This window comes from Gorilla gorilla, chromosome 10 (assembly GCF_029281585.2).
Source record: "Gorilla gorilla gorilla isolate KB3781 chromosome 10, NHGRI_mGorGor1-v2.1_pri, whole genome shotgun sequence".
In the NCBI taxonomy this organism is placed as follows: domain Eukaryota; kingdom Metazoa; phylum Chordata; class Mammalia; order Primates; family Hominidae; genus Gorilla; species Gorilla gorilla.
In genome coordinates, this window is record NC_073234.2 from 135,430,402 (window position 1) to 135,457,512 (window position 27,111).

Here is a 27,111-nt window from a genome sequence, read left to right on the forward strand (position 1 = left end):
CTGCTGATCACCTTCACTCCAGACTGTATGCTTTAAATATGTACAGGTTACCATATATCAATTATACATCAGTAAAGCTATTTTCAAAATAAGGTGTAGTATAGTTGGAATTTTAATCTTCACTGGGTATCAGGTATTAAGGAATTATTTTTCATTTTTGTATGTGAAATATTAATAGTATTGTGGTATATATTTCTATATATACCACATTCCTTTTACCACTTTTTTTTTTTTCTTTTTTTGGAGACAGAGTTTTGCTCTGTCACCTAGGCTGGAGTGCAGTGGCTCAGCCTCAGCTCACTGCAACCTCCACCTCCAGGGTTCAAGCGATTCTCCTGCCTCAGCCTCCTGAGTAGCTGAGATTACAGGTGTACACCAGTACGCCCAGCTAATTTTTGTATTTTTATTAGAGATAGGGTTTCGCCATGTTGGCCAGGCTGGTCTCGAACTCCTGGCCTCAAGCAATCCACCCACCTCGGCCTCCCAAAGTGCTGGTATTACAGGCATGAACCACTGTGCCCGACCCACATTTATTTATTTAGAGTTTCATATTGAAGTATTTTTTGTAGAATTCGACAAGTGCAGTTCATCAATTTGTTCTGAAATTTACATGGAAATGCATATAAATATGCATTTATAGAGAAGATTATCCTAATGTCTGTGATTTATTTTTAAATACTTTAGAAAAAATTTATAAAGCAAATGGAGGAAAATGTTAACATTAACAGTTGTAGGTGAGGGACAGATGGTCATTTGTATAGTATAATATTTACTTTCCTGTAGGCTTAAGTTTTCTTCCTAACAAAAGTTTTTAAGTGAAGTTCTAAAAAAAATAATATTGTCATTTAGAGCAGTGGATGAGAAGCTAGGTAGATAAGAACATGGAAGATAAAATGGAACAGAAGGCTTTGCCAAGTCTAGACCAACAGGAGCTAATCACTCTTGAGGGAAAAGGACAAAAACTACACAAGATTTAAAGTACCTATAACAAGGAAATACACTAATGATGGAGGCAAAGGGCTGCTTCAGCTCAGAGGGTTCTATGGGTTTCTGTGGCAAGAAGGACCATTGCCTGATGCAACTTCCCAGCACTTGTTGGCATGAATTGTGAGCAGGGGTTTTCTGCTGCAGTGTCATAGGCTGTAGCTTGTCAGCCATCTTTTTTGCTCTCTTTACTGCCTCTGTGGATGTGTTCCACTAACCTGCCCAGCATTACTGTGAGGTCTCAGTGCAGTGGCATGACAAAGACTTGGCAGTATAGGAAGTTGGTTCACCCTACCCGCACATCCAACTGAATTGGACTTGGTATTAAACTGAGGTGGGAATTCCATGGGAAAACTGGGATCATAGAAAGAATATGAATTATTGGCTATTCCAGTACCTGAAATGAGAACGAGAATAATGGTGTAATTTCTTTTTTTTTTTTTTTTTGAGATGGGTTCTTGCACTGTTGCCAGGGCTGGAGTGCAATGGCGCAATCTTGGCTCACTGCAACCTCCGCCTCCTGGGTTCATGTGATTCTCGTGCCTCAGCCTCCCGAGTAGCTGGGATTACAGGCGCACACCACCACACCCGGCTAATTTTTTGTATTTTTAGTAGAGATGGGGTTTCACTATGTTGGCAAGGCTGGTCTCGAACTCATGATCCGCCTGCCTTGGCCTCCCAAAGTGCTGGGATTACAGGTGTGAGCCACCACACCCAGCTGGGAATAATGGTGTAATTTCACATCCTTTTGTGAAATAAAGTTGAATCTTGCCCTATACCTCTTGAGGCACCACTTTACCTTGAAAATGCTTAGTAATAACATTTTTTTAATATATTAAATATCATTTGAGATTGAAAATGGTGGTATTAGATATTACCCTTTTCTACAGGTAAGGGGATTGAATTAGGTGTTGTTATCCCGGTTTTACAGGTTAGGAAACCAAGACCCAGAGAGGCTGTGATTTGCCCAAAGTTGATCATCCGGGTCCTGCGCAAACTCATACTGTTGTCACTTTCTTGTGTTCTGTCATGGCTGTTTTTCCTCAGATTTCTTTGAGATCTTTAAAAATCCAATTTGCACTCTGCAGGTGATGATGAAAATATGACTTTTCTTGTAGAACAATTTATGTCGTAGAATTTTCTCTTGGGTATAGTGTAGTAAGCATCCAAAATATGTTTGGTCTCCACAGAACTAGGTTAGCTATTTTCATCTTAAGACAGAGGCTAACATCACTTAACACCATCATTCCTAATTAACAGATCTGTTTACTCTTAATTTGCAATTATAGTGCAGTACAAGAAAGGCCAACAGCAAGAAGATTCAGTCCAGAGGCACCACAACGTTGATTGTTGTGTTCCTAAGTGGGTGTTTTTAAGGCAGAGTTTTAATTGAGGTAATGGTGGGTATTAATCTCACTCTGCATTACCATACCGTTATGCTGTTAATGATTCAGAATTCATTGGGAAATTGGCTGTTTTGAAGGCTAGCTGTTAAATGGCTTTGCTTTTCTCTCAATGTCTGGTCATCAGGGTCATGACTATCGATTTAATCAAGGATCTAGAATTGGAATGTAGCTCTGTCATTATCTGGGACTACACACTTTATTAGAAATACTGGTTTGGTAGATCTTCTCCAAGTTTCATTTTCACTCGAGTTTTAATAAGAAAATATGTCTAATTTTGTTTTGTTCTCTACTTCTTAGGCTCTTCTGTTTCATTGGCCTTTACAAAGGCCCATTGTCAATCACATATCCAAGAACTGGTTTCCAAAAAAAAAAATAGATATTGGCTGGGCGTGGTGGCTCACGCCTGTACTCTCAGCACCTTGGGAGGCCGAGGCAGGCAGATCACTTGAGGTCAGGAGTGTGAGACCAGCCTGGCCAACATGCTGAAACCTTGTATCTCCTAAAAGTACAAAACATTAGCCGGGCGTGGTGGCAGGCGCCTGTAATCCTAGCCACTCTGGAGGCTGAGGCAGGAGAATCACTTGACCCAGAAGGTGGAGGTTGCAGTGAGACGAGATCGCCCACTGCACACTCCAGCCTGGGCAACAGAGTAAGACTCAGACTCAAAAATAATAATAATAAGATGAAAAGATATTGAAAATTAGCAAGAAAATAGCTGAGTGTGTTGTTGTACACTTGTATTCCCAGCTACTTGGAAGGCTTAGGCTAGAGGAGCTTCTGGCTTGATTGAGCCCAGGAGTTCAAGCCTAGCCTGGACAACATAGTGAAACCCTGTCTCTAAACAAAAAAGAAAAAACCAAGAAAATGTATTATTTTATGAAGGAGGCCACAAAGAGTTAAGACTGGCCAGAAACCTAGCTATTTAGGCAGAATCTACAGATCTCTTAAGTTACAGGTAAGCAAAGAGTCAAATTGGAGGGCAACTAACTTAGGAAAAAGCAGGCAGGTAACAATGATCATTGAGGTGGTGGTGATCCAAGAAGTCAGTGAGGATCCTCTTAATGTTGCCTGCTGAGCAAAAGCAGGCCCTGAGCTGAGGGTGCAGGGCCTTTAGACCCATGGCTTCTAATGCATGTGGTTAGAGGCCCAAAGTGTACCCTGTTCTAAGTCATACAAGGGAAGACGTGTTGAGATCTCCACAGGTATGAACAGAATGTACTATGCAACCCCAGGGCGGTATTCTGCTCTGTGCCCTGAATTGTAGGGCTATAATTTTACCTAAAGGTTAGCACCATTTTTCCCCCCTCAATAGGACAAAGACCCTTCAGCTTCATTCTATAGAACACAGTCTATGACTTCTTGATTATTATAACTTAGTGTTCTTTTTTATTTTTAACTTGGTTGCCATTTATGGACCCTGAATTGAAATGTAGATCTATTTAGAATTTTCAAAAGTATTTACAGCAGCTTTCTTTAATAGCATCAATGTCAAGCAGTGTATCTCAGAATTAAAAATGTCTTATGGTCAAATAAATCGATCTCTTAAAGATTTGCAGTATATGTTAGTACACTAAAAGCTTTTGTAAGTCTTAGCAGTAAAGATATCTGTTTAATCCAGTGTTTCCCAAATTTTTTTGACCCCAGAATTATTATTATTATTTTTGAGACAGAGTCTTGCTTTGTTGCCCAGGCTGGAGTGCAGTGTCGCGATCTCACTGCAGCCTCCACCCCCCGGTTCAAGTAATTATCCTGCCTCAACCTCCCAGGTAGCTGGGAGTACAGGCACCCATCAGCTGTAATCTTTGTATTTTTAGTACAGATGGGGTTTCGCCACATTGGCCAGGCAGGCCTCAAACTCCTGACCTCAGGTGATCTGCCCGCCCTGGCCTCCCAAAGTGCTGAGATTATAGGAGTGAGCCACCATGCCCGGCCCAGAATTTTGTTTTTTGTTGCTAATACCCATCAACCTTCTTTTAAAATAGTATTTTTTCTTCCAGTTTTATTGAAGGATAACTGGCAAAAATTGTATATATTCAGTGTACAACATGATGAGTTAATAGATGTATACATTGCAAAATGATTACCACAACCTAATTAACACATCTGTCACCACACTTGGTTACCCTTTGTGTGAGTGAGTGGTGAGGACACTTAAAATTGTCTCTAAGCAAATTTCAAGTAAACAATACTGTATTAGTAACTATATTTAGTAAACAACTGTTGGGGCAGAACATACTCTGGAAATAATAGCTATATAACAAGTGGATTGATCTGGAAATGAGGCGAGATGTAGATTATTAATGTAGCCCCATGATTTAGAGGAAAGGTCAACCCTTCATTAAACCCAAGAAAGAGCCTAATAATGACTATCTGCGCTATTTTCCTGAAGAGATGGGTGTATTTTGGAAAATGAGACAGGCTTGCGTCACTTGGAGCTAGTAGGTTGATGAAGATACCTCACACTTGTATTATGCTTTAAGATTTATAAAAAAATGTGCGTTTCCATGATCAAAACCCCAGGAGGTAGAAAGGCTTATATTGTCTCCTGTTTTACAAAATAGGAACCTCAAACTAAATGACTTGCCCAAGGTCACATGACATTATTGATAGGTAGCAAGACTGATGTTGTCTGGAACCCTGGGCTTCAGGTTGCAAGTTCAGGATGACCCACATCACTAAAGTAGTTGCCTAGAATTATATGCTAATGAGTGTTTCTTTTATAGAAATATACACATCTCATATTCACTTTATTTTTCTTCCTTACAATACTTCAAGTTGCTTTTCTACCCCTGGGCTATTTTTTGTCTTTGCTACTTTCAACAGTAACTGAGTGAAGAGCACAGCCTGGGTATGACAAATAACCAGTTTGCCTCAAGGCATGGGTTTTGGCCTCAGAGGATCAAAAACCTTGGACTTGACCAAATTTCAAATTTCTCTTATAGAACACGTTTCTAGATATGAGTTTAGAACCTACTGTGTTTAACCTGTTTTGGTTTTCATAAATTCAACCAATTATTAAGAACTGACCACCAGCTACAGGCAAGGCACCAAGGTATACGTATTTTTCCCCAACACTTTATTAAAAAATTTTTCAAGCATATGGAAAAGCAACTTTTCCATAAGTTGAAAGAATCATTCAGTGAGCACTATATACCTATCACCTGTATTTTATAATTAACATGTTCCTTTTTTTTTTTTTTTTGAGACAGAGTCTTGCTCTGTCGCCCAGGCTGGAGTGCAGTGGCGCAATCTCAGCTCACTGCAAGCTCCGCCTCCTGGGTTCACGCCATTCTCCTGCCTCAGCCTCCTCAGTAGCTGGGATGACAGGTGCCCACCACCACGCCTGGCTAATTTTTTTGTGTTTTTAGTAGAGATGGGGTTTCACCATGTTAACCAGGATGGTCTCCATCTCCTGACCTCGTGATCCGCCCGCCTCAGCCTCCCAAAGTGCTGGGATTACAGGCTACTTTATTATTTTTTATCACACATCTATCCATCTGTATTCATCAATCACTTCATTTTATTTTTTTATCTATTTCAGAGTAAGTTGAAGATATCAGTATACTTTATTCCTACACACTTAAGTTTCCTTTTTGTGTGTGTAGCTCTTTGTGCACCAAGCACTTGATGGGTACTTATCAAATGTGTGTTGAAAGCATAAATGGCTTAATCAGATCAAAAAACAAAATCAAGACTAGAGTCTGCACATTCATGAAAGTGGTAGATCCCTGTGTAATTTGAAAAGGCCATTTTATGTCTGCTGTCTTGACAGTCTCAAAATTCCTGGCTGGGTGCATTGGCTCACACCTGTAATCCCAGCCTTCAGAAGGTCGAGGCAGGAGGATCGCTTGAGCCCAGGAGTTTGAGACCAGCTTGGGCAATATAATGAGACCCTGTCTCTACAAATAAAAAAAATTAGCCGGGCATGGTGGTGTGCACCTGTAGTCCCAGCTACTTGGGAGGCTTAGGTGTGGGAGGATTTCTTGAGCCCAGGAGTTTGAGGCTGCAGTGAGCTATGATCACACTACTGCACTCCAGCCTGGGCAATAGAGTGAGACCCTATTTCAAAAAGAAAATATTTCCCACTGTATCTTCCCTTCACCCCATTATGTGTATACAGGACCTCACACCTACCTGTGTTAGAACATTCCATTCTCAGAAGTCAGGAAGAAAGAATCTTTTTGAGAAAATGAGTCCAGAATAAGTTGGTGCTCCTCTTCCTGGTGGTGATGAATTGGGTAGCTTTGGGGTCCTGAAGAATGACAGAAACAAGGAGCAGCTAGCTAGGATTTAAAGGGAGATTTTTTAAATTTTTTTATTTTTTGGCCTAAGTATCTTATGGCCTAGCCAAGTTGTCATAGCCCTGTCACTTTTAAGCTGACTGGTGGGTTAAAGAATTGACAGTTTCTGCCTGTCCCATTTTCTAAGACCAGATGATAAATTAATTCTATGAAGGCTTTTCTCACCATTGTAGCCCACAGTGATTCTTTCACTTTCTGAAGTCACTATCATTTATGTGGCACTGCCTTGGGAAATTTTATTTAACTTATTTTTAACCTTTTATTACAAAAGCATTACATGTGCACTGAAGAAAAATTAAAAATAGAGGCAAGCCAAATAATTTTAAAACATCATATTTCCACCTTCCAGAGATTGCTACTGAAAACAGCTTAGTACAAATCTTTAGGGACCTTCTTCTAGGTATACCTAAATACATCTATAATTTTTTTTTTTTTTTTTTTTGAGATGGAGTCTTGCTCTGTCACCCAGGCTGGAGTCAGTGGCACGATCTTGGCTCACTGCAACCTCCGCCTCCTGGGTTCAAGTGATTCTCCTGCCTCAGCCTCCCAAGTAGCTGGGACTATAGGCGGGCACCACCATGCTGGCTAATTTTTTGTATTTTTAGTAGAGATAGGGTTTCACCATGTTAGCCAGGATGATCTCTATCTCCTGACCTCCTGATTTGCTGGCCTCAGCCTCCCAAAGTGCTGGGATTACAGGCGTGAGCCACCATGCCTGGCCTATAATTTTTTTTAAGCCAAAATCATATAATATGCTGCATGTATTACTTTGTAACCTGCTTTTTAGATCAGTGATCTCCACCTTTCCACTTCAGTAATTTTTCATTATTGTAATTCCAAGTCAAATTTAAATTTCCCCAGTGGACCTCAAAAGATGTCCTTTACAGCTGGTTCACATACCAAGACCCAAACCAGAACTGTTCTATGTCTGGTGCATTATGCCTAGTCTTTTAAGTGTTATTTATTTTATTATAATCCTTTTCCTTTTTTATGCCAATGACATGTTGAAGAAACTGGGCCAGTTTTCCTGTGGAGAGTTCTTGCTTTTTTGTGTGTGTGTGTGGGGGAGATGGAGTCTCACTCTGTCGTCCAGGCTGGAGTGCACTGGCATGATCTCGGCTCACTGCAAACTCTGCCTCCCGGGTTCACACCATTCTCCCACCTCAGCCTCCCAAGTAGCTGGGGCTACAGGCGCCCGCCTCCACGCCTGGCTAATTTTGTTTTTTGTATTTTTAGTAGAGACGGGGTTTCACCGTGTTAGCCAGGATAGTCTCCATCTCCTGCTCTTGACCTTGTGATCCGCCTGCCTTGGCCTCCCAAAGTGCTGGGATTACAGGCATGAGCCACTGCGGCCGGCCGAGAGTTCTTGCTTTTAAATTTACCTGGTTGTTTCCTCATAATGACGTTTAGCTTCTTCTTCTATTCCCTGATATTTTGTATTAACTGGAGAGAGTATATATATATAAGCTTGATAGATTTAGGTCAAACATTTTTGGCTAGAAGATGTGCACTTCTGATGTATTACATCAGATGACACATAGCTGGCATCCCTCTGTCACCAGTGCTGAGACCCCTGGACTGTGGTGGTGATGTGAGATCCTCCTTGTTCAGTTTTTTCTCCATATTGACAAGAAAAGTAATCTTTGGAGTGTTCGGGCATTGGCTTTTGAAAGATAACTTATTTCAACACAGCCAGATACAGGCATACTTTCTCATCTTTTGTACTCGAGCATTTTGATGAAAGTTTTCACAAGTAACTTCACTACATGGTTTTTGGTTCATAAACTTGCTGTTCTCATTTTGGAAGATGAACTAGTATTAGTTATAGACTAATAGAAATGATACTTTATCCCTACGAATGAAATTAGGAAGGCTGCAAATATGGATGAGATCTGCCATCTGTAGAAATAACAAACTAAGAATTGTCTTTTAATGAGTACAGATTTAGGAACATGCAAAATACAATCAAGGTTACTTGAATGTAACTCAAGAAGGCGTGACTGGACTACTTGTATAACTAAAATTATGATACTAAAATTAACACAGAGGGGTTTTAGAGCGGCTGTCTAGCAAGTGGGTCTCCTTCCTTGGAGTGGGGCACTGAGCTTGAACGGAGGCATCTGGTCTTGGGCAGTTAATCCCTGGAGAGGGCAGGACATGTGACTTTATGACCCGGTTTGGGATGTAAGATCATCCCAGAAATTCCCTTATTGGGATTTGGCTTCACATGCCAGTTTCTTTCGAGGGGTGCAGGGGTCAGCTAACTATTATCTCACCATTGCCAAGGATCAGGAGTTAGCATGGCTTAACTGGGTTCTCTGCTCAGAGTCTCACAATTCTGCATTCAAGGTGTTGGCCAGGCCAGGTTCTCATCTGGAGCTCCGTGTCCTCTTCTAAGCTCATTCAGGGTGTTGGCCAAATCCCATTTCTTGTTGCTATAGGACAGGACTGAGGCCTGTGGCTCCTAGACGTTGACCCTGTCCATAGGCAGTTCACAACACAGCTGATTGCCTCCTCAAGGCCAGCAGCAGTGCAGGCCTGCCACTTCCAGTCTCTGTTTTATGTAACCTTTACATTTTTATTTTTTATGATTGTCTGTCTTAGCTCCACTTGCTGTGTGTTTTTCCCCCATAGCTCTTAGTATAATTGTGTTATGCACAAAGAAGATACTTAGAGTTAGGTTGTTTCTGTAATTGTTGCTCCAGAGTAAGAATAAAAGGAGAGGCTGGGCATGGTGGCTCAGACCTCTAATCCCAGCACTTTTGGGAGGCCAAGGTGGGTGGATCACTTGAAGTCAGGAGTTCAAGACCAGCCTGGCCAACATGGCAAAACCCCATCTCTACTAAAAATACAAAAATTAGCTGGGTGTGGTGGTGCACGCCTGTAATTCCAGCTACTCGGGAGGCTGAGGCAGGAGAATTGCTGGAACCCGGGAGGTGGAGGTGGCAGTGAGCCGAGATCATGCCACCACATTCCAGCCTAGGTAACAGAGTGAGACTCCATCTCAATAAATAAATAAATAGAGAAAAAGTATTGACTGCTTATTGTGTACCAAGCATTATGTAAGATACCACTTTCTCTCATTTGATCCCGTGTTAACCCTATGTGATACGTAGCCTTATCTTATTTCTTTGAAATGAGAAAAATGAAGCTCAGAGATGCTAAATTTATCACCTAAGGTCACCACATATAGTGAACAAGTGGCTGAACTGGAATTCACATCAAAGGCAGCTGACTCTAACACCCTGCTCTTAAACCCCTGCTAAACTACTTACTGTAAATGGAGCTCTGAGAAATGCCCTTGTGTCAAAATCTTTTTTTAAGAATTTTTTTTCAAAAAACCATGCTCTATACAGAGTATAAAACATAAACATACATATTAATGAAATGTTATAATAAAAGGAAAACCTATGTAACCACCACACAGGTTAAGAAATAGTGTTGCCAGCACAACTCTATTTCCCTCCATAAGCACGACCTCTTCTTCCCCCAAGAGGAACCACTAACCTGACTTTTATAATAATCATTCCTTTCCTTTGCTTTATAGTGAGTTTTACCTGCTAAGTATATGTTCATAAATAATACCATTTTGTTTTGCCTTTCTGGAATTTTATATAAATGGAATCATACATTGTGAATTATTTTCTGTCTTCTTTCACTTAACATTTAGTTTTTACAATTTATGTTTATGCATGTAGCTTAGTAAATTATTTTGCTTTGGTATATTATATTTCATTGTATGAATATTCACAGATCTGTTTCACTGGTGATGGTTTATAGGTTTTAGCTATTAACAAATAATGCTGCTATAAACAGTCTTGGACATACAGTCTGGTGCACATAAGCACACATTACTATGGGATATACACCTAGGGAATTGCTGGGTACGTATATCTTTGACAGCTTCTCCAATTATTTTCTAAGGATAGATTCCTAGCAGTAAAATTAATGGATCAGAAGGTGTAACCATGGAAGGTGATTTCAAGACTTTTATGAATTTACTCAGTTATCCATGGGATAGCCTTTATTCTAGTTTAATTCTTTCTGCTGCAGTGTAAACCAGCTATACTTTGTTCAGTCTGTGGAAACAAGCTATAGAATCAGTAAGCCATTTCCTTGTACTGGGAGCGTTAGACTTGTTTAGACTTCTCTTAATTTTGTCTGGAATTGTATTTCTTTCATCTGGTCTAAAGCCTGTTCTTTTGGGTTTGGGTAGTGATTATGGCTGATTGGCTGGAAAGCTTAGAACTATTGGTGAATCTTAGGTCAGGCACAGTGGCTCATGCCTGTAATCCCAGCACTCTGGAAGGCTGAGGTGGGAGGATCACCTGAGGTCAGGAGTTCAAGACCAGCCTGGCCAACACAGTGAAACCCCATCTCTACTAAAAATACAAAAATTAGCCGGGCGTGGTGGCATGCGCCTGTAGTCCCAGCTACTCGGGAGGCTGAGACAGAAGAATCACTTGAACCCGGAAGGTGGAGGTTGCAGTGAGCCAAGATCATGCCACTGTGCTCCAGCCTGGATGACAGAGTGAGACTTGTCTCAAAAAACAAAACAAACAGACAACTGTTGGTGAATCTTATTACACAGACATATATGAAAGTTTACCAAAATCAAATCTATGATGAAGGAATTAAATCAGTATGCTTTGAGGATTCACTTTCCAGAACTTAAGTTCTGTCAGTTGAGTGTTTTAATATATGTGTTTCTGTGTTGTTGCTTTTACATTAGCAAGTGTGACACCTAATTTGTTTCACTAGGGTTTCATGTCATGCTTGAATGCAGTACTACAAGTTACTCAGTGCCTAACATGTTGTCTTGCCTGTGGTAGGTGTTCAGTAATCGTATGTTGAATGAAATGGGTACAGCATTATTTGAAATTATTGCCTTTGTTGTATTTGTGCTCTTCTCTGGTATGTTAGTTTTATTAATAAATGTTCATTTTGATTTCTAAAGCACCTTCTCTCTCACCTAGAGATCTGAGGAGACACGTTATTTGGAACTGGTTCTTTTTTGCTTGAAATAATTTTTCTGGCATTTAAATAAGCCTTGGTCTGGAGGTTTCACATATTCATTTCTGTCTTTTTAAGCTTCCCTGCTCCCGAGAATTTTCAGGCTTGTAAGACTGCATGCAGTTCATTAATATTCTCCATCCTGGCATCCCAGATAGACATAAGAAGTTGACTGACAGTAAAGAAGCAGAGAGGAGTTTAAATAGAATAGTGCTCAGCAATGAGAGAGAACTTTATACCTGAAAGCTTCCACAGACATTAATCAATTTCCAACACCTTGGAGAAGTAGGAAATTGATTTTTATTATGTATTTAATAGCTGAGCAAATGAGATATGCTTTTAATCTCCTAACTCTTCCTGAGATGGTGATGTTCACTTAGAAGCAACTATATTTGTTTAAAATCATAAAGACATTCTTTGTAGCCTGGTCTACGTAATACATTCCTACTTTTTTATAATATGAGTTTGTTTTTTTTTTTTACATTTTATTATGCTTTAATTATTACTTGCAAATCTCTAAGTGCTGTGAGGATTACAGATGATGATTTATTGCTCTAAATTTTTTTTTTTCATATTATATATTGTTCTGTAACCTGTTTTTTTTTTTTTTTTATTATACTTTAAGTTTTAGGGTACGTGTGCACATTGTGCAGGTTAGTTACATATGTATACATGTGCCATTCTGGTGCACTGCACCCACTAACTCGTCATCTAGCATTAGGTATATCTCCCAATGCTATCCCTCCCCCCTCCCCCCACCCCACAACAGTCCCCAGAGTGTGATATTCCCCTTCCTGTGTCCATGTGATCTCATTGTTCAATTCCCACCTATGAGTGAGAATATGCGGTGTTTGGTTCTTTGTTCTTGCCATAGTTTACTGAGAATGATTTCCAATTTCATCCATGTCCCTACAAAGGACATGAACTCATCATTTTTTATGGCTGCATAGTATTCCATGGTGTATATGTGCCACATTTTCTTAATCCAGTCTATCATTGTTGGACATTTGGGTTGGTTCCAAGTCTTTGCTATTGTGAATAATGCCGCGATAAACATACGTGTGCATGTCTTTATAGCAGCATGATTTATAGTCCTTTGGGTATATACCCAGTAATGGGATTGCTGGGTCAAATGGTATTTCTAGTTCTAGATCCCTGAGGAATCGCCACACTGACTTCCACAATGGTTGAACTAGTTTACAGTCCCACCAACAGTGTAAAAGTGTTCCTATTTCTCCACATCCTCTCCAGCACCTGTTGTTTCCTGACTTTTTAATGATTGCCATTCTAACTGGTGTGAGATGATATCTCATAGTGGTTTTGATTTGCATTTCTCTGATGGCCAGTGATGATGAGCATTTTTTCATGTGTTTTTTGGCTGCATAAATGTCTTCTTTTGAGAAGTGTCTGTTCATGTCCTTCGCCCACTTTTTGATGGGGTTGTTTGTTTTTTTCTTGTAAATTTGTTTGAGTTCATTGTAGATTCTGGATATTAGCCCTTTGTCAGATGAGTAGGTTGCGAAAATTTTCTCCCATGTTGTAGGTTGCCTGTTCACTCTGATGGTAGTTTCTTTTGCTGTGCAGAAGCTCTTTAGTTTAATTAGATCCCATTTGTCAATTTTGTCTTTTGTTGCCATTGCTTTTGGTGTTTTGGACATGAAGTCCTTGCCCATGCCTATGTCCTGAATGGTAATGCCTAGGTTTTCTTCTAGGGTTTTTATGGTTTTAGGTCTAACGTTTAAATCTTTAATCCATCTTGAATTGGTTTTTGTATAAGGTGTAAGGAAGGGATCCAGTTTCAGCTTTCTACATATGGCTAGCCAGTTTTCCCAGCACCATTTATTAAATAGGGAATCCTTTCCCCATTGCTTGTTTTTCTCAGGTTTGTCAAAGATCAGATAGTTGTAGGTATGCAGCGTTATTTCTGAGGGCTCTGTTCTGTTCCATTGATCTATATCTCTGTTTTGGTACCAGTACCATGCTGTTTTGGTTACTGTAGCCTTGTAGTATAGTTTGAAGTCAGGTAGTGTGATGCCTCCAGCTTTGTTCTTTTGGCTTAGGATTGACTTGGCGATGTGGGCTCTTTTTTGGTTCCATATGAACTTTAAAGTAGTTTTTTCCAATTCTGTGAAGAAAGTCATTGGTAGCTTGATGGAGATGGCATTGAATCTGTAAATGACCTTGGGCAGTATGTCCATTTTCACGATATTTATTCTTCCTACCCATAAGCATGGAATGTTCTTCCATTTGTTTGTATCCTCTTTTATTTCCTTGAGCAGTGGTTTGTAGTTCTCCTTGAAGAGGTCCATTGATGCAAAAATCTTCAATAAAATACTGGCAAACCGAATCCAGCAGCACATCAAAAAGCTTATCCACCATGATCAAGTGGGCTTCATCCCTGGGATGCAAGGCTGGTTCAATATACGCAAATCAATAAATGTAATCCAGCATATAAACAGAGCCAAAGACAAAAACCACATGATTATCTCAATAGATGCAGAAAAAGCCTTTGACAAAATTCAACAACCCTTCATGCTAAAAACTCTCAATAAATTAGGTATTGATGGGACGTATTTCAAAATAATAAGAGCTATCTATGACAAACCCACAGCCAATATCATACTGAATGGGCAAAAACTGGAAGCATTCCCTTTGAAAACTGGCACAAGACAGGGATGCCCTCTCTCACCGCTCCTATTCAACATAGTGTTGGAAGTTCTGGCCAGGGCAATCAGGCAGGAGAAGGAAATAAAGGGTATTCAATTAGGAAAAGAGGAAGTCAAATTGTCCCTGTTTGCAGACGACATGATTGTTTATCTAGAAAACCCCATTGTCTCAGCCCAAAATCTCCTTAAGCTGATAAGCAACTTCAGCAAAGTCTCAGGATACAAAATCAATGTACAAAAATCACAAGCATTCTTATACACCAACAACAGACAGACAGAGAGCCAAATCATGAGTGAACTCCCATTCACAGTTGCTTCAAAGAGAATAAAATACCTAGGAATCCAACTTACAAGGGATGTGAATATGAGTTTGTTTTAACAGACTCGTCCTTTGACCTTCCATCCTTCTCAGAAGTAGGCAACTGAGTTAATCAACTTCAGAGTCTACTGGTTTCATTTCCACAAGCCAATTCACTTGGCAGGGAGCAAACTACTCTTGCTCCCTCACTATCCTAGAGAAACAAGAAAACAGATGCCTGCTCAGAACATTAAGCAGTGTCTAATTGCCCCTGAAGGGTGACCTGGAAGTGGGTAGTTTGTCCCATGCTTTTGAAGCCCTGGGTAGACAGAGGCCAGATTCTTCATGCATTGCTCATGTCCATCCAGTGAGCCAGCAGCAGTTGGGAATGGAGTCCAAAAATAGGTGATCCCTGTCCCAATACTTATTCCTAAAGCAGTGAGTGGTTCCTAACCCGTTTTCCGTCAAGACACATGCTCAAATGCTTGTTACCTTCAGTTTGCGCAAAGGGCTAGCCGTAACTACACTTTTCCCTTCCGCCTGAGAAAACATAGTGAGCATTTTGAATTTGCTCTTAGTGATATTTTTTGAAGTAAAGGATTTATTTTATTACTTTATCAGTAATAAGAAATGACTTATAACACATCCTACAGTTGATTATGACCAAACATCAATGTGTTCATAGTTAGAGCTTTATATAAGTGTTTGTATTTTTTTTTTCAAAATAGTATGTGGACATTGTTAGAAGTCTCTTAATACATTTGATTTCTTTTTTAAAAAGTCTCTCCCATCCCACCTGCTCACATTAAATGTAGTGAATTTTTTTCATTGTTGGTTTTCTTTAAATCATTATGTTGATTTTTTTCTTTAAATCATGTTTTGATTGATTGACTGTTGTGAGCCAAGACTTTTCCGAATGCTGGAGAGGTTGCAGAAGTTGAGCGACCCTTTCCTTTGAGGAGTCTATAGTTTAATGCTAGTAATAAGGCCTATTTTAGGGAGATAACTTACTGTATTGGGAAAGTGACAACCTCTTTGAAGTTCAATTTCCTCATCTAAAGAGTAGGTTAATAATACCTGTCTAACAGGGATTATTTTGAGGATTTAATGAAATAGTTCATGTGACACCAATTGGCACGGGTGCCTGGTTCAGGGTGGGTACTCAGTACAGTTGTTAATTCCACTTGCATCTAGAGAACCATGCAAGAGACTGTCATTAGATTCTTAAAATACATGAAGGCTACTTTTAAAAATATGAATTAGAAGACAAAAACAAGGCCGGGCGCGGTGACTCAGCCTGTAAACCCAGCACTTTGGGAGGCAGAGGCGGGCTGATCACCTGAGGTCAGGAGTTTGAGACCAGCCTGGCCAACATGGTGAAACCCCATCTCTACTAAAAATACAAAAATTAGCCAGGCATGGTGGCGGATGTCTATAGTCCCAGCTACTTGTGAGGCTAAGGCAGGAGAATCACTTGAACCTGGGAGGCGGAGGTTGCAGTGAGCCAAGATAGCGCCACTGCACTTCAGCCTGGGCGACAGAGTGAGACTCTGTCTCCAAAAACAAAAGAAAAGAAAACAAGAACTGAGAGCTGGAGTTTATTAGAAAAGGCTTCATGGGCCGAGCGTGGTGGTTCACGCCTGTAATCCCAGCATTTTGGGAGGCCAAGGTGGGCGGATTATGAGGTCAGGAGTTCAAGTCCAGCCTGACCAACATGGTGAAACCCCATCTCTACTAAAAATACAAAAATTAGCTGGGCGTGGTGGTGCATGCCGGTAATCCCAGCTACTCAGGAGGCTGAGGCAGGGGAATTGCTTGAACCCGGGAGGCGGAAGTTGCAGTGAGCCAAGATTGCGCCACTGCACTCCAGCCTGGGTGACAGAGTGAGACTCCATCTCAAAAAAAAAAAGAAAGAAAGAAAGAAAAGGCTTCATGGAGGATGTAGGATTTAAAGAGGCTCTAGAACTTAGATTATCAAACTGTAGGTATTATAACGATAAGGAATGGACAGATTCTGGCCTGGAGGAGGAGTTTGGGCTCTTCCACCCTCCCCCACTTTCAGGGAGTGTCACCAGTTTTTTAGCCCCACGTACAGTATTACCTTTTCAGTGACTTTACAGAAAATAATTCTGTAACCAGTGTGGTAAAACCCTATGGGGCTAATCCATATTAGCATTACTACTGTTTCCATGGCAACCATCAGCCAATCCAGAACCTTATAGTAAGGCAAAATTTAAGAAGCACTTTCATCAACAAATACCCACTTTTACTGGTAGAATGTCCCACTGGGATGTTACCAGACTACCTAGCTGCTATATCCAAAATCTAAACTCTGTTATTCCATATTTCTTTTTCTTTTCTTTTTTTTTCTTCTGAGATAGAATCTCATTCTGTCACCCACACTGGAGTGCAGTGGTGCAATTTATGCTCACTGCAGCCTCCACCTCCTGGGTTCAAGCCATTCTCCTGCCTCAGCCTATCGAGTTGCTAGGATCACAGGCACCACCACGCCCGGCTAATTTTTGTATTTTTAGTAGAGAATCGCTGTTGGTCAGGCTGGTCTTGAACTCCTGACCTCAGGTGATCCGCCCATCTTGGCCTCCCAAAGTGCTGAGATTAACAAGCGTGAGCCACTGAGCCCAGCCTTCTTTTTCTTTTCTTTCTTTTCTTTTCTTTTCGTTTTTTTTGTTTGTTTGTTTGAGACAAGGTTTGGCTCTATCGCCCAGGCTGCGCCATCTTGGCTCACTGCAGCCTTCACCTCCCAGGCTCAAGCTGCCATCCTACCTCAGCCTCCTGAGTAGCTGAGACTATAGGCATACACTACCACACCCGGCTAATTTTTTTGTATTTCTTGTAGAGACAGTTTTACCATGTTGCCCAGGTTGGTCTTGAACTCCTGAGCTCAAGCCATCTGTCAGCCTCAGTCTCCCAAAGTGCTGGGATTACAGGTGTGAACCATCACACCTGGCTCTATATTTCCATGTTGGAACATTTAATAGGAAATACTTTTTTTTTTTTTTTTTTTTTTTGTAGACAGTCTCACTCTGTCGCTCAGATTGGAGTGCAATGGCGTGATCCCGGCTCACTGCAACCTCTGTCTCCCAGTTTCAAGCAATTCTTGTGCCTCAGCCTCACGAGTAGCTTGGATTACAGGCATGTGCACCACACGTGGCTAATTTTTGTATTTTTAGTAGAGGAGGGGTTTCGCCATGTTGGCCAGGATGGTCTCAAACTCCTGACCTCAAGTCATCCACCTGTCTCACCCTCCCAAAGTGCTGAGATTACAGGTGTGAGCCACCGCTCCTAGCCAGCAGGAAATACTTTTAAGAAAAAATCTTGCCATGAATTTTTTCTGTAAGGAAATAGCATTATGTTTGAATTCTTGTTGAATAGTTTGTATAAAGTGGATATAACAAATAAGGTAAAACTGAGAGGGAGGAGAAAGATTTTATATCTAATTATGTAGAATTTGTGACTATTGATAATAGTTAGGGGCAAGGGCCAAAAATCAACATGATTCCTCTTCTATCAGTTTTACTCTAAAGGGAAGATTGAAAGATAAAATTCTTAATATTTAAATTTTACCTCTGAAACCTGAACTCATTATGTAATATGGGGGTTTTACAGACCGTTTTGTTCACTGTTACAGACAACCTTAAGCCAAAAATGAGTTAATATAGACATGTTTTCCCTGCATTCAAATTTGTCTGCTATGTGCCTGGCCCACTTCCGAGTACTGGGGTTATGGCAACAAACAAAGGCCCAGACCTTTTGAAACTTACATCAAGGGCAGGGGGCGGGGGCAATAGCTCGATTAACAAAGAACTATCTGTCGGGTGTAATAAGCGCTACAGAGAAAAATTAAACAGAGGAAAGGAATGGAGGGCGGCACAGGTAGGGTTAGGGTGAGCAAAGGAGGCCTCTCTGATAAGATGACATTTGAGAAGAGACCCGAGTGGAGTGCAGGAACAGGCCTCGTGAATGTCTGAGGAAAGCATGTTACAGGCAGAGGGGAATCATATACACAGATTTTGAAATAAGAGTCTGCTCAGCAGGTCTGAGGGCAGCAAGTAGGCCAGTATGAGTGGAACAAAGAGAATGCAGCGGAGAAAAGAGGAGATCTGAGATAAGATTGGGATGCAGGGAGGAATCCTGTAGAATCTTAGAAGTCATGGTAAGGACTTTATTATGTTTTATTCTGAGTAAGAAAGCTTCTAGAGGGTTTTGAGCAGTGACATAGTCTGACTTGGGTTTCTGAGAATTGCTGTGCTACAGAGAGTAGGCTGTAGGAGGGCAAGGGTAGGAGCAGGGAGACCAAGTAGGTGGCACCACAGTCAGTAGTCTTGGTGGGTGGCGATGCTGGCTGGGACTAGGATGGGAGAGTGGAGGCGGGAAGAAGTGATAGCATCCTGGATATTAATTTTACTCGATAAATCTCATATAGCACCTATTATATGCCAGGCAGTGTTCCAATGGCTTTATAAATATCAGCTCATCTCATACTCATAATAGTCCTCTGAGGTATATTTCAGCAGTAGAGTCCACAGGATGTGTGGATGGGTTGGATGTGGGGTGTGAGGGGAAAATCAAAGATGATTCCTGTTTGGGGCCCAAAACTCCTAAGAATGAAGTTGCCGTCTCCTGAGAAGGGAGGAGTCAAGGAGGAGCATGTTTGGGTGGAGGCCCTCAAATCAGGAGTTCAGGTTTGGACATGTTGAGTGTGATGCACATTAGTGTTCCAAGTGGATGTGGTAAGTAGGCAGTTAGATATAAGAACCTAAGTCAGGCCGGGCGCAGTGGCTCACGTCTGTAATCCCAGGACTTTGGGAGGCCAAGGCAGGCGGGTCACCTGAGGTCAGGAGTTTGAGACCAGCCTGGCCAACATGATGAAACCCTGTCTCTACTAAAAGTACAAAAATTAGCTGCGTTTGGTGGCGGGTGCCTGTAATCCCAGCTACTCAGGAGACTGAGGCAGGAGAATCATTTGAACCCGGGAGGCGAAGGTTGCAGTGAGCCGAGATTGTGCCACTGCGCTCCAGCCTGGGCGACAGAGCGAGACTCCACCTCAAAAAAAAAAAAAAAAGACGAAGAACCTAAGTCAGAGGAGAGGTCAGGGCTGAGGGCTGGAGATAAATTACAAACTAGATCTCAAAGCATTCAGGAAGAAGTGCCAGCCTGGTGTCTATTTTTCTGCTAAACCTAACCAGAGGTGGACACAAGGGGTGTGTTTTCCCTTGGGTGTGGTGGTGTAGTAGCACTCTCATTGGCTTTGGGATCAGACCTGCATTTGAATCCTAGCTCTACCATTTACTAGCTAAGTGACCTCAATTATGTGACCTAATCTTGGCTAGCTTCAGTTTCTTTATCGATGAAATGGGGTTAACAATGCTCATCGTGTAGCATTGTTAAGATAAAATGAAGTAGCCTAGGTATGTTACCTAGAGCAGTGCTCCAACCTAGAAAATGCTAAATAATATTCATCTTCCTTTTCCTTGGATTTAGTTTGTTGAATTCAACCCAGACTAACGGAAGAGCTTCTCTTCCAGGATGAAGGAAGTCTGAATTTACAGCCTATTCCCAAGTACACATATTTTGGGGCGTGCCTATTTAATGACAAGCTCCAAAAAAAAAAAAAGGATTTCAAATCCATCTGTTATCAAATGAGAATGACTTTATAAAAGAAAAGACTTGAGTGAGGTTTATAAAGGGAACAGGGAAAATAGTCATGGGTTCTGAGTATTAAAAGATTGCACATGCAAAAGCAGGGTGAGGGTATAGGTAGAAACACCGAGCAGCAAATCCATGGATCAGTCATGCGTAATTTACATCAAAGGCTAAGTAAATCTACTTGAGCCATGGAGATGACCTATAGGAGGAAATAGTGCCCTTTCCTGTGGATGGGCTATGTAAATCAAAGGGAATTATCTCATTAATTCTCTGGTGATCCTGGTGGAACCTTGCTAAAGGGGCACTTGTGGGCTTAAAGTTAATCCCACTTCTATTTTCTACAGTCATAGCTTGACTTTTGCAAGAAGCCCTCACTTAAGGTGTTCAGATTTTATCTCATACAGTACGCATTTGAATACCTGCCATGTGCCATGTACTTTATTAGGGAAGCAAAGATAAATAGGAGATATAATTTCTGCCCTTAAGTCTTTTCCAGTCTAAGAGAAAACAGATATGTAAACAGAGTGAGTGATAAGTTCTCTAATAAGAGTATTGCAGCACTGCAAATAATGTAGTCATTTTAACCGGGGATCTTATAATGGCAATATGGAAGTTATGTCTGAACTGGGCTGTTAAGGTTAAGAATTTATCAGGTGAAAATTTGAGGAAAGACATTCCAAAAGAGGGTATATCATGAACAAAGTCGAAGAGGCATGTTCAGGGAAGAAAAAGCCATACTGTGATTAATAGTCGTTTTTATGGTGGTGGGAAGAAAGTGACCACCAGTTTGGAAAGCAGTTTTTCCCTAACCCTTCTCCAATTCCAAACAAGAACACTTTAACTTTGTAACCTTCTTTTTAGGTCTAAGAAGTCTCCTGGTGAGCCATATGACCAAAACAGGTGCTGGCGGGGTGAGGTGGGGAAGTATGAAAAACACTAAAATTTTCTTTCTTTATTAGGATTAGACGTGACTGCTCTTTCCTGAGAGAATCCTGAATGTGTCCCTGTGTCACCACTTGTCTCCAGTGAAGGGCTCCTTAGGGTACACCCCAGCCCATTTCCATCCCTGTTCTAAGTTAAAGTTTGCTGAGTAGAATGTCATTCCAACTGCCCGTCTTCCCCTAGCCTTCCTGTTTATTACGAAAAGGTTCTCAATTTCTTTTCCAAGCATTTTCATGCAATTTCCTTTTGAAAGTATAAACATTTCAGCTTTCTACATATGGCTAGCCAGTTTTCGCAGCACCATTTATTAAATAGGGAATCCTTTCCCCATTGCTTGTTTTTCTCAGGTTTGTCAAAGATCAGATAGTTGTAGATATGAGGCGTTATTTCTGAGGGCTCTGTTCTGTTCCATTGATCTATATCTCTGTTTTGGTACCAGTACCATGCTGTTTTGGTTACTGTAGCCTTGTAGTATAGTTTGAAGTCAGGTAGTGTGATGCCTCCAGCTTTGTTCTTTTGGCTTAGGATTGACTTGGCGATGCGGGCTCTTTTTTGGTTCCATATGAACTTTAAAGTAGTTTTTTCCAATTCTGTGAAGAAAGTCATTGGTAGCTTGATGGGGATGACATTGAAACAGGCAACCTACAAAATGGGAGAAAATTTTCGCAATCTACTCATCTGACAAAGGGCTAATATCCAGAATCTACAATGAACTCAAACAAATTTACAAGAAAAAAACAACCCCATCAAAAAGTGGGCAAAGGACATGAACAGACACTTCTCAAAAGAAGACATTTATGCGGCCAAAAAACACATGAAAAAATGCTCACCATCACTGGCCATCAGAGAAATGCAAATCAAAACCACAATGACATACCATCTCACACCAGTTAGAATGGCGATCATTAAAAAGTCAGGAAACAACAGGTGCTGGAGAGGATGTGGAGAAATAGGAACACTTTTACACTGTTGGTGGGACTGTAAACTAGTTCAACCATTGTGGAAGTCAGTGTGGCGATTCCTCAGGGATCTAGAACTAGAAATACCATTTGACCCAGCCATCCCATTACTGGGTATATACCCAAAGGACTATAAATCATGCTGCTTTAAAGATACATGCACACGTATGTTTATTGTGGCATTATTCACAATAGCGAAGATTTGGAACCAACCCAAATGTCCAACAATGATAGACTGGATTAAGAAAATGTGGCACATATACACCATGGAATACTATGCAGCCATAAAAAATGATGAATTCACGTCCTTTGTAGGGACATGGATGAAATTGGAAATCATCATTCTCAGTAAACTATCGCAAGAACGAAAAACCAGACACCGCATATTCTCACTCATAGGTGGGAATTGAACAATGAGAACACATGGACATAGGAAGGGGAACATCACACTCTGAGGACTGTTGTGGGGTGGGGGGAGGGGGGAGGGATAGCATTGGGAGATATACCTAATGCTAGATGACGAGTTAGTGGGTGCAGCACACCTGCATGGCACATGTATACATATGTAACTAACCTGCACATTGTGCACATATACCCTAAAACTTAAAGTATAATAATAATAATAATAATAATAAAAAGAAAGTATAAACATTTCACATTCCAGGAAGCCCAAGATAGTCATAGTATTTCCGCCCTTGAAGAAACAGAAGACTGTTCCAAGGTGGACATGTTCTTAGGAACTATGCAGTGCCTCAGTTTAGCTGGGTGGTAATTATTTTAGCTTGGCTGCATTTTCATATCCACTCTCCCCCTTTAGCTGCAAGACCTTTCAAGTCCTCTCTGTTATTACTAACTACCATTCATGGATGAAAGCAAGTGCCTAAATTCCCTACAACTCTGCCTCTGTTAGGGGTGTCCTCTCCATCCTCCATCAGTCCCTGTGCCAGATTTTCTTAAGGTCTGCTCTTACTTACATTTAATCTGTTAGACTTTTCTGTGCCAGTGACTTAAACATCAGCTCTAAAGTGAGAGTTGATCTTTCAGGTTATTAGAGCTGGCTTATAATAATGATGAAGGTGAATATAGTAACAGCAACAGCTAACACACGTACTGACTACTGTGTACCAGACACTGTTCCAAACACTTTACATATATTTATTTCAGTCATACAACCTTATGAGGTAGGTACTACTTTCTCCTAAATGTAAGGGAAGAACCTGAGACACAGAGAATTAAGCAGTTTGCTTGTGGTCACACAGTACAGTAACTGATAGAGAAGAGACTATGTTATTTTTAGACCTTGAGTTTTCCACAAGAACTATGTCTTATTTATCTCTGTATCCCCAGTTCAAAGCATAGTAGTGTTCCATCCATGTTGGAATTAGTGCAAAGTGCCAGGCCATCAAGTTAGCATAGGGGATAGTGTCATTTAGGTTAAGAAAAAAAGACTGAATCAAAATCTCCAATTGCGAGTACAGTGTGGTGTATTGGGAGTATCTGGGGCCTGTTTTATTATGAGTCCTCATAGAACATTTTAAAATAAAATTAAAAGATCTGTTCTGACTTCTGAAATGTTATTAACCAGCAGTAGGGATCTGACATTGAATAATAGTCCTCTTCCAGAAACAAAAGCAGTATTAACATTTGTCCTTTTTTCTTTTTCAATTAAAGCTGGTGCTGCTGGAGTTGCTGGTCTTTGATGCTGAGGGATTACGTTTCTGATAGTGACCGAAAGGATAATAACAAAACTTTTATTGTGCTCTAATTTAGACATTAGTTCAAATGAAACAAAATTAAACATGCCCCTATCTAGTGGATGTATACCTTCTAAATGGCACATAGTGGCTTCTATACATGCCTTCTATAAACAGTATGACCAGGAAAGCATTGACTTTATCAGGCATTCCCTCACAATTGTTAGGGGCATCAGACCTTCCTCATTCCAGGGGATGAGTTTTTGTCATCCCTGGAAATCATCCAATATCTGACTATTTGTTTTTGACTTAAAAAGGGGTAATGAAATGGAAAGAAACTGAAATGGGAGTCAGAAGCTAACAAGTTCTGTGATCTTGGGCAGGAATCTTCATGCAAATTGTATCTTTACGGGCCTAACTTTGTTGACCCATGCCTCAATTTCATCACCTGCAAAATTAGGGTTTTGAACCAGATTATCTCTGAAGTTTCAACTCTGAAACTGCATGTTTTCCTTTGAGCTAAAGCCAATATTCTATTTGGAATTTTCACTTTATCATAAATAATTATAGCTATAGTGTATTACATATTTAACCTGTGCTAAATATTTCATATATATTATTGCATTTTAATGCTAGCATAACTTGAAAGGTAGTTTTTTTTTTAATCACCATCTTTCAGATTAGGAAACTGAGGTAGAGAGTGGTTAGATAATTTTTGAAGGTCATACAGCTATGTACTTTGTTTATTCTTCCCTTAAGGTAATTACTGTATTTTTGCCTTATTTGTGTACTTCTCAAGTCACCTGCCAGTTTATACAAATATTTATTCTGTGTTTTATATTGGCTGCTTCATAAGGGTTCATCTCATCTTCAGCTACTTAAGAATGAAGATTGTGTCTTATAGTTTATATCTCTCATAGGGACATGAAACTTTGTATATTTCCAAAATGGAAGGTCTTTTAAAAATAAAATGAAAAAAAACAGCAAATGACTCCTTTCCTCCCTCAGTCTTTCTAAGCTTACACTTTCTGAAATTTGTTATGATTATTATATCACTCTCCCCAGCCTCATTTTACTGAAATTCCTGATCTTTGTTTGATGTTACCAACACAGTTTTTTTTCTTTCACCTTTCTCCCTAGACGTTGATGTCTTATGAATTTACCTTTTTTTTTTTTAAGAGGGAGAGGTCTCACTGTGTCGCTCAGGCTGGAGTACAGTAGCTATTTGCAGGCACGATCATAGCTTGCCGTAGCCTTGAACTCTTAGGCTTTATTTCTCCTGATTGTTAAGATAATACAACCTCCATATTTGCAAACATCTGGATTCTGCTAAGCTTAAGTTTTGTTTTAGTTTCTTCTCCTTTAGCCTTTCACTGTCAAGTGCATTGCTGTTAAAATTACAGGTCCTTGATCTTTTTGTAGTTCATAGACATGATGATTGGGCTTTCACACTTGTTTGAGGTGTGTCTTCCTCAAACCTTATTATAGTGTCAGCACATTGCCTGTCTGATGTGGGAAAAAAAAATTACAGGTTCTTGTTTCCTGTGATTTGCTTTTCCATTTTTTCCCTATCTCATTTGGTTACCTATCCCTTACTCACTCTGTGACCAAGGCATCTCCTCTGGGCCTCAGTTTCCTCATCTGTGTAATGAAGGAGTTCACATAACTGATTTTCTTTTATTTTGGTAAGGTCCAGCTCTGACATCCTTGAAATCTAAGATGGTACCAGATCTGTCTTCTCTGTTTCATCCCCAGTACCTAGGATAAATCTAGCCACACAGAAAGGCTTATTAAACTTTTGTTGACATTTTTTTTAAATTTGGGGTCTGTGTGTCTACTCTAGTTTCTTGGAGATTTTTTTCTTATTTTCATTCTGTAGTTACCTACTGTACCTTTAAACTTTTATTTCTCAAGGACAGTTTGTTTCAGCCTTGAAAGATCCTTCATTCAGTTCAGTTCAGGCATTTCTTGGCCAGGTACTGGACTAGCTACTGGGAATGCAAAAATGAATTAGATGCTGTCACTGTCCTTAAAAAGCTTCAAATGAGGTGAAGGACTCATAAGAAGATAACTCATAAAATGTAATATGTCCTCTGCTAGAGTTTGTGCCTGGGGTGCTATGAGAACGCAAAGGAGGGTCCCTCTGGAATGCCAAGGAGCACAGAAAGCTTCTGGGAAGAGATGATGCTATAGCTAAGTCTAGAAAGACAGAGTTAGTCCTGTGAAAAATAGGGAAGAAGCATGCCTAGGGAAAGAACAAGGATAAAGGGGACAGAGTTACAGGAGATAGAAGGTTGGCAGGTGACTGGCCTTGGAAGGCTTTCTGTGCCTGTTTGTAATAGGGAAGTACTAAAAGATTTCAGCAAGAAAATGTCTTTTCATATTACATTTTTATATGTGTCTTTTTATTTTAAAGAGATCTGCTAACATGGGCCGTATTCGTGGTCGTTAGGGGAACCAAGTGTTTTCTCTGGAAAGGTTGTCTTTTATCTTCTTTTTCAGATTATCTTACTTAGTCTGGCGCTCTGCAGTTTCTTTATGATATATCTAGGTGTGGATTTCGTTTTATTTCTTCTGCTTTGTTTTCATTGGGCATCTTGAGTTTGTGAATTGGTGTCTTTCATTGTTAGGAGATTATCAGCCATTATCTCATCAAGTATTGCCTCGGTCCCATTCACTCTGTCCTTTCTGGAACTGCAGTTTAAATTTATGGGGACTATACTAACGTAGCGCTTCTATTTTCCATCTTTATCTCTGTATGGTAGTGTAGATAATTCCTTCTGACTAGTCTTCCAATTTGGTAATTTTCTCTTCAGTTGTCACATGTGTTCTTAAACTCTGTCCATTAGGTTAAGAAGAAACTGGAAAGCTTTTTATTCCTCCAAAGTAGGTTATGCCATTTTACACTCCCACCAACAGTGTGTGGGAATTCCAGTTGTTGACATTCCCAGTATTTTGTGTTGTTGTTCCTTTTAATTGTAGCCTTCTTATGAGTATGTAGTGGTATCTCATTGTGGTTTTAATTTACATTTCCCTGGTCACTAATGATGTGGAACACTTCTTCATGTGCCTATTGGCCATTCATTTATTTTTGTCTTTGAAGTATCTGTTCGAATGTTTTGCTCATTTAAAAAATTACGCGTCTTTTTATTGAGTTAGAGATTTTTATATATTCTGAATA

At 40.3% G+C, this 27,111-nt stretch overlaps 1 protein-coding gene and 1 non-coding gene across 5 annotated transcripts in view; both read left to right on the forward strand.

Annotated features, from left to right (window-relative positions):
* The window catches only part of BICDL1 (BICD family like cargo adaptor 1), a 108,252-nt gene that overhangs the window by 36,985 nt on the left and 44,156 nt on the right, over window positions 1-27,111 (forward strand). The gene's annotated exons all lie outside the window — the stretch shown is intronic.
* Window positions 25,341-25,442, forward strand: LOC115930363 (small nucleolar RNA U13). Its single transcript, XR_004066998.1, has one exon. It is a non-coding gene; the product is annotated as a small nucleolar RNA U13 (small nucleolar RNA).